Raw genomic sequence first — 8328 nt, 5'->3', positions numbered from 1 at the left:
AGAAGCCATATTGATGGTTTACATTTTCGAGTGTAAGCAGGGGACCACCACATCTGCCTCCTGAGCACACACCCATCAATTGCAGGGGACACCTCACAACACGCACCACCTGGGAACAAGGATCACAACACTTCAGAGTGAGTTCCTAAACCACCACGCAAGCTGTACAACATAGTCCTAAACAGTGAAAACCCAAGCTCCTTTCATGAACCAGTAAGAAGTGCACCTAGCCCAGCAGGCGGGGATTAGTGAACCAAAGCCCTGGTACCCACCTCCATCAGGATCTAGAAGTAAACAGGGCTCCAGGAGATAGGGCTGCATGCTTCCACTTGCAACATACAGATGGGTAGCAGCTCACAGCAGACGGAAATCGATTTAAAAATAAAATCAACCAGAAATACCAAAGAACAAAGGAAAAATCCTGAACAAGAATAAGGAAGGCTTTATGAACTCATCAGAGGAGCAATATAAATCCTCAATAATGGAAGCTGAAGAAGAGATCGAGGATATGCCAGAAAAGGAGTTAAGAAAATTAATAGTCAGATTACTTAGAAGCAATCAGAGCTGTGGCTCACTTGGCTAATCCTCCGCCTGCAGCGCCGGCACCCCAGGTTCTAGTCCCGGTTGGGGTGCCGGGTACTAGTCCCAGTTGTTCCTCTTCCAGTCCAGCTCTCTGCTGTGACCCGGGAGGGTAGTGGAGGATGGCCCAGGTGCTTGGGTCCCTGCACCTGCATAGGAGACCGGGAGGAAGCACCCAGCTCCTGGCTTCGGATCAGCACAGCATCAGCCATAGCGGCCATTAGGGGAGTGAACCAACAGAAGGAAGACCTTTCTCCCTTTCTCTTACTGTCTATAACTCCACCTGTCAAATAAAAAAAAAGAAGCAATCAGAGACAAATTCATGATCTAAATGAAAAGCACTCCCAAGAAACTGAGATTTTATTTTATTTTATTTTTTTAAATATGGAACGCTTCACGAATTTGCGTGTCATCCTTGCACAGGGGCCATGCTAATCTTGCTGTATCATTCCAATTTTAGTATATGTGCTGCCGAAGTGAGCACAGAAACTGAGATTTTAAAGAGAAGCCAGAATGAATTACTGGAAATGAAGAATCCAATGAACCAAATAAAAAATGCAGTGGAAAGTCTTAGCAATAAAACAGATGAAACAGAAGAAAGAATATCAGAACTAGAAGACAAACTTCCAGAAATAATATAGTGATACCAAATACAAGAAGAAGAAATTAGAAGATTAAAAATCACTGTTGGAGAGTTACAAGATTCCATCAAACGACCAAACTTACAAATCCTAGGAATTCTGGAAGATGTGGAAAGAGAGAAGGGATTAGAAGGCCTTCTTAATGAACTAATAGCAGAGAATTTCCACAATTTGTAAAGAAAGAGACATCCAAGTAGAAGAAATACACAGAACTCCCAATAGACAGGAGCAGAAGAGAAATTCACCATGAAACATAGTAACAAAACTCACCTCAGTGAAACACAAAGAACAGATCTTAAAATGTGCACAAGAGAAATGATGAATCACATTCTGAGGAAAGCCAATTAGACTCACCCCAGACTTCTCATCGCAAACCCTATAGGCAAGGAGACAATGGTGAAACATATTAAAAAGTCTTAAGAGAAAAAAACTGTCAACCCAGAATACTGTACCCTGCAAAACTATCATTTGTGGAAAAAAAAAAACACCAAACCAGAAACAAGGACCTTCCACAAAGAGCAGAAATTGAAAGAATTTCTAACTACAAAAGATGCTCAAAAAAGATGCTGCACACAGAAACAGGAACATCACTAAAAAAAGAAGATGAATGCAGAAAATGACCCAGCAAAAGTAAAAATGAAATTCAAAATACATAACCAGGACTATTTAAGGAAACATGGCAGGGCAAAAATGGTATTTAACAATAGTCACACTGAATGCAAATGATCTCAGCTCCCTAATTAAAAGTTACCCCATAGGAGACCAGGATAAGTACCTGGCTCCTGCCATCAGATCAGCACAGTGCGCCGGCCACGGCGGCCATTGGAGGGTGAACCAATGGCAAAGGAAGACCTTTCTCTCTGTCTCTCTCTCTCTCACTGCCACTCTGCCTGTCAAACACACACACACACACACACACACACACACACACAGTTTAAAGACACAGACTGGTTGAATGGATGAAAAATGATAACCCATCTATTTGCTTCCTACAAAAAACACACCTTACCAACAAAGAAGCACACAGACTGAGAGGATGGAGAAAGATAATCCATGCTAACAAAAATCAAAAAAGAGCTGGTGTGGCCATCCTAATATCAGACAAAATAGACTTTAACAAAAAACCTATTAAGAGAGACAAAAAAGGATACTATATAATGATGAAAGGATCAATTCAACAGGAAGATATGACTATTATAACTGTATATGCACATAATTACAGGGTACCTGGCTATTTAAGAGAATTGTTAAGGGACTTAAAGGGAGATATGGATTCAAATACAATAGTAATGGGGGACTTCAATACCCTACTTTCAGCAATGGACAGATCAACCAGACAGAAAATCAGCAAGGAAATAACAGAGCTAATCAACACCTTAGACCAAGTAGACCTAGAAGATATCTACAGAGCTTTCCACCCTAAAGCCACAGAGTACACATCTTTTTCTCCAGTGCATGGAACTTTCTCTAGGATTGACCATATGCTAGGCCATAAAATGAGTCTCAGCAAATTCAAAAAAATGAAGTCATACCATGCATCTTCTCAGACCACAATGCATTGAAGCTGGAAATCAGTAATTCAAGAATCTCTACATTATATGCAAACACATGGAGAATGAACAACATGTTTCTGAATGAACAATGGGTCATTGAAGAAATCAAAAGGGAAATCAAAAAATTTCTGGAAACCAATGAAGATGGCAATACAACATACCAAAATTTGTGGGATACAGCAAAAGCAGTATTAAGAGGAAAGTTGATAGCAACTGGTGTCTGCATCAAGAAACTGGAAAGGCAACAAATAAATGAACTATCTATGCACCTCAAGGATCCAGAAAAACAACAGCAAACCAAACTCAAAACTAGCAGAAGAAAAGAAATACTTAACATTAGAGAAATCAACAAGATTGAAACAAAAAAAAAAAAAACAGCAAAATAAAGAGCTGTTTTTTGAAAAAATAAAAACAAAATTGACACACCATTGGCCCAAGTAACTAAAAAAGAAGAGAGAAGACCCAAATCAATAAAATTAGAGATGAAAACGGAAATATAACAACAGATAACACAGAAATAAAAAGAATCATCAGAAACCACTACAAAGAGCTGTATGCCAACGAACTGGGGAATCTAGAAGAAATAAATTCCTGGACACATACAACTTAGCTAAATTGAGCCATGACGACATAGAAAACCTAAACAGACCCATAACCAAGACAGAAATTGAATCAGTAATAATGGCTCTCCCAACAAAGAAAAGCCCAGGAATGGATGGTTTCACTGCTGAATTCTACCAGACATTTAAAGAAGAACTAACTCCAATTCTTCTCAAATTATTCAAACAATTGAAAGGGAAGGGATCTTCCCAAAATCTTTCTATGAAGCCAGCATCACCTTAATTCCTAAACCCAGAAAAGATGCAGCAGAGAAAGAGAACTACAGACCAATTTCCCTGATGAACATAGATGCAAAAATCCTCAACAAAATTCTGGCCAATCGAATCCAACAACACACCAGAGAGATCACTCACCTGGAGCAAGTGAGATTTATCCCTGGTATGCAGGGTATCCCTGGTATGGCTCAATATTCACAAATCAATCAATGTGATACATCACATTAACAAGTTGAAGAACAAAAACCATATGATTATCTAAATAGATGCATAGAATGCATTTGACAAAATACAATACCCTTTTATGATGAAAACTCTAAGCAAATTTGGTTTAGAAATAACATTCTTCAACACAATCAAGGCAATTTATAAAAAACTCATGACCAGCATCATATTGAATGGGGAAAAGTTAGAAGCATTCCCACTGAGATCTGGTACCAGACAGGGATGCCCACTCCCAGCATTGCTATTGAATACAGTCCTGGAAGTTTTAGCCAGAGCCATTAGGCAAGAAAAAGAAATCAAGGGATACAAATTGGGAAGGAGGAAGCCAAACCATCCTTATTTGCAGATGACATGATTCTATATATAGGGGATCCAAAAGACCCCATTAAGAGGCTATTTTTTAAAGATATATTTATTAATTTGAAAGTCAGAGTTACAAAGAAAGAAAGAGAAGAGAAGAGAAGAGAAGAGAAGAGAAGAGAAGAGAAGAGAAGAGAAGAGAAGAGAAGAGAAGAGAAGAGAAGAGAAGAGGAGAGAGGTATTCCATCAGCTGGTTCACTCCCCTGTTGGCCGCAACAGCCAGAGCTGCATTGATCTAAAACTGGGAGCCAGGAGCTTCCTCCGGGTCTTCCCACATGGGTGCAGGGCCCCAAGGATTTGGACCATCTTCTACTGCTTTCTGAGGCCATAGCAAGAGCTATATCAGAAGCAGAGCAGCAGGGTCTTGAACCGGTGTCTGGATGGAATGTCAGCACTGCAGGCAGAAGCTTTACCCATTACAACACAGCGCCAGCCCCCCCACTAAGAGACTATTGGAACTCATAGAAGAGTTTGGTAAATTAGCAGGATATAAAGTCAATACACAAAAATCAACAGCCTTAGTAAACACAGATAATAACACAGCTGAGAATGAATTTCTAAAATCAATCCCATTCACAATATCTGCAAAAAACATCAAATATCTTGGAATAACTTTAACCAAGGATGTCAAAGCTCTCTACGATGAGAACTACAAAACATAAAAGAAAGAAATAGAAGAAGATACAAAAAAATGGAAAAACCTTCCATGTTCATGTATTGGAAGAATCAATATCAACAAAATGTCAATTCTTCCAAAAGCAATTTACAGATTCAATGTGATACCAATCAAAATACCAAAGATATTCTTCCAGATCTAGAAAAAATGTTGCTGAAATTCAAATGGAGGCACAGGAGATCTTGAATAGCTAAAGCAATCTTATACAACAAAAGCAAAGCCAGAGGCATCACAATACCATATTTTGAGACATACTATAAGGCAGTTATAATCAAAATAGCCTGGTACAAAAATAGATGGACAGACCAATGGAACAGAATAGAAACCCCAGAAATCAATCCAAACATCTACAACCAGCTTATAGTTGATTTAGAAGCAAAAGTCGTCGGCACTGCGGCTCACTAGGCTAATCCTCCGCCAGCAGCGCTGGCACCCCGGGTTCTTGTTCCGATCAGGGCACCGGATTCTGTCCTGGTTGTTCCTCTTCCAGTCCAGTTCTCTGCTGTGGCCCACGAGTGCAGTGGAGGATGGCCCAGGTCCTTGGGCCCTGCACCCGCATGGGAGACCAGGAGGAAGCACCTTGCTCCTGGCTTAGGATCGGCGCAGCATGCCAGCCGCAACACTCCGGCCATAGCGGCCACTTGGGGGTGAACCAAGGGAAAAAGGAAGACCTTTCTCTCTGTCTCTCTCTCTCACTGTCTAACTCTGCCTGTCAAAAATAAATAAATAAATAAAAAAGAAAGAAAGAAAGAAAGAAAGAAAGAAAGAAAGAAAGAAAGAAAGAAAGAAAGAAAGAAAGAAAGAAAGAAGCAAAAGTCAATCCCTGGAACAAGGACAATCTTCCAACAAATGGTGCTGGGAAAACTGCATTTCCATATGCAGAAGTATGAAGCAGAACCCCTACCTAACATCTTACAAAAAATCCATTCAAAATAAAAAAATTCACTCAAAATTGTGTGTGTGTGTGTGTGTGTGTGCTTGTGTGTGTTTGTGTTTGTGTGTGTATGTGTGTGTGTGTGTGTGTGTATGTGTGTGTGTGTGGATTAAAGATCAAAATCTATGACCCAACACCATCAAATTAATTGAGAACACTTAGGAAACCCTGCAAGACATTGGCACAGGCAAAGAATTTCTGGAAAAGACCCCAGAGGCACAGGCAGTCAAAGCCCAAATTAACAAATGGGATTACTTCAACTGGAGAAGATTCTGCACTGCAAAAGAAACAGGAAAGTGAAGAGGAAACTGACAGAATGGGAGAAATTATTTGCAAATGATGCAATTGATAAAGGATTAATAACCAAAATCTACAAAGAGATCAAGAAATCTCCACAATAACAAAACAAACAACCCAGTGAAGAGATGGGAGAGGGAGTAGGAGGTGAGATGGGCATGGGGGTGGGAGGGTTGGTATGGGGGGAAAAAACTACTATATTCCTAAAGTTGTACCTATGAAATTTGCATGCATTAAATAAAAACTTTAAAAATAAATAAATAAATAAATTTGTGGCAAAACACATAAAAAATTGGTTATAGCAACTATTTTTTTAAACTTTTATTTAATAAATATATATTTTGAAAGTATAACTTTTGGATTATAGCAATTTTTCAAACCATAACCACCCTCCCACCCGCAAACCATCCCATCTCCCACTCCCTCTCTCATCCCATTCTTCATTAAGATTCATTTTTAATTATCTTTATACAGAAGATCAACTTAGTATATACTAAGTAAAGATTTCAACAGTTATAGCAACCATTTTTAAAAACACAGTTCAGTTATGTTAAGTCACATATCTATGCAACTCATCTCAAGAAATTTTTTTCATTTCATAAAACTGAAATTATGTGGATACTCAATAACTAGTAAGTCACCATATCTCCCTTTCCAAGCCTCTGGCAACCACCATTCTACTTTCTGCCATATGAATGTCACTACACATATTTGTCCTTTGGTGACTTATTTCACTTAGCATAAAATCCTCAAGGTTCATAAACATTGTAGCATGTGCATTAGAATTTCCTTCCTTTTGAAGGCTAAATAATATTCCATTTAATATACAGACCACATGTGTCCACGTTTCATCAGTTGATGGGCACGTGGGTTGTCTCCACTTCTCAGCTACTGTGAATAACACTGCCTTGAACGTGATGTACAAATGTCTCTTTGAGTACTTGCTTCCCATTTTGAGACTATATACTCAGAAGTGGGTTTGGTCATATAGCAGTTCTATTTTTTACTTTGGAGTAGGAGTATCTACCATACTGTTCTCCATGGGAACTGTACCATTTTACATTTGCCCTCCAATTATGCAGAAGGGTTCCAATTTCTTCACATTCTCTGCTACACTTGTCACTTTCTAGTCTTTTCATAATAGCTGTGCTAACGGACATGAGGCGATGATATCTGTTTTTATTAGCATTTCTCTAACCACCAGGAATGTTGAGCATCTATCCAAATATCTTCCATGGAGACATTTCTACTCAATTCCTTTGCCGAGTTTTTAATCTGGTTGTTTAGGGGTTTTGTTTATGTATTATTGGGGGTTGGAGCTCTTTACTTCTCCTAGAATGTAACCGCTTATTAAATGCATGATTTACAAATACTTTCTCCCATTCTGTAATTTTCCATTTCACTCTGCTGATTGTGTGCTGAAACACAGAAGTTTTTATTTACATATAGTCCAATTTATCAGTTTTTACCTTTGTTGCCTGTGTATTTGGTGTCACATCCAAGAGAGGTTTTGCCCTGTATTTTCTTCTAAGAGTTTTAGATTTTTAGATCTTCTGGATAGGTTTTTGATCCACTTTGAATTAATATTTATATGTAGTATAGGGTTAAAGTCCAATTTCAGTCTTTTGCTTGCAGATTTGAGAAGTCCGTCCTTTCCCCGGCTGAATGGTCTTGGCCCCCTTATTGAAAATCATTTAGCCATATGCGGGAGAGTTTACTTCTACATGGCCTATTGTATTCCATTGCTCTGTATGTCTGTCTCTTTGCCAGTACCATACTGTTTTAATTGTTGCGGGTTTAAAATAAAGAAGTGTGAGGCCTCTGGCTTTGGTATTTTTTTTCCTCCAAAATTGTGTTGAATAATTGGGTTAATATTTAGCAATTTTTAAAAAAGATTTATTTTATTTATTTGAAAGACAGTTACAGAGAGAGGTAGAGACAGAGAGAGAGGTCTTCCCATCCGCTGGTTCACTCCTCAAATGGCCGCAACACCTGGAGCTGTGCCGATCCGAACCCAGGAGCCAGGAGCTTCTTCCCAGTCTCCCACATGGGTGCAGGGGCCCAAGGACTTGGGCCATCTTGTACTGCTTTCCCAGGCCATAGCAGAGAGCTGGATTGGAAGAGAAGCAGCAGCCAGGACTAGAACCAGTGCCGATATGGGATGCCTGTGCTTCAGGCCAGGGCTTTAACCCACTGAGCCACAGTGCCGGCCCCTAGCAATTTTTTA

General features: G+C 39.4%; 1 non-coding gene across 1 annotated transcript; it reads right to left on the bottom strand.

Moving 5' to 3' along the window:
- Positions 1-957: 957 nt before the first annotated feature.
- Positions 958-1063, bottom strand: LOC127492191 (U6 spliceosomal RNA). Its single transcript, XR_007921351.2, has one exon. It is a non-coding gene; the product is annotated as a U6 spliceosomal RNA (small nuclear RNA).
- Positions 1064-8328: the final 7265 nt, after the last annotated feature.

The sequence above is a fragment of the Oryctolagus cuniculus genome, chromosome 9 (assembly GCF_964237555.1).
Source record: "Oryctolagus cuniculus chromosome 9, mOryCun1.1, whole genome shotgun sequence".
In the NCBI taxonomy this organism is placed as follows: Eukaryota; Metazoa; Chordata; class Mammalia; order Lagomorpha; family Leporidae; genus Oryctolagus; species Oryctolagus cuniculus.
Note: the sequence above shows the minus strand (reverse complement) of the source record. Positions and strands in the feature narration are given on the sequence as shown.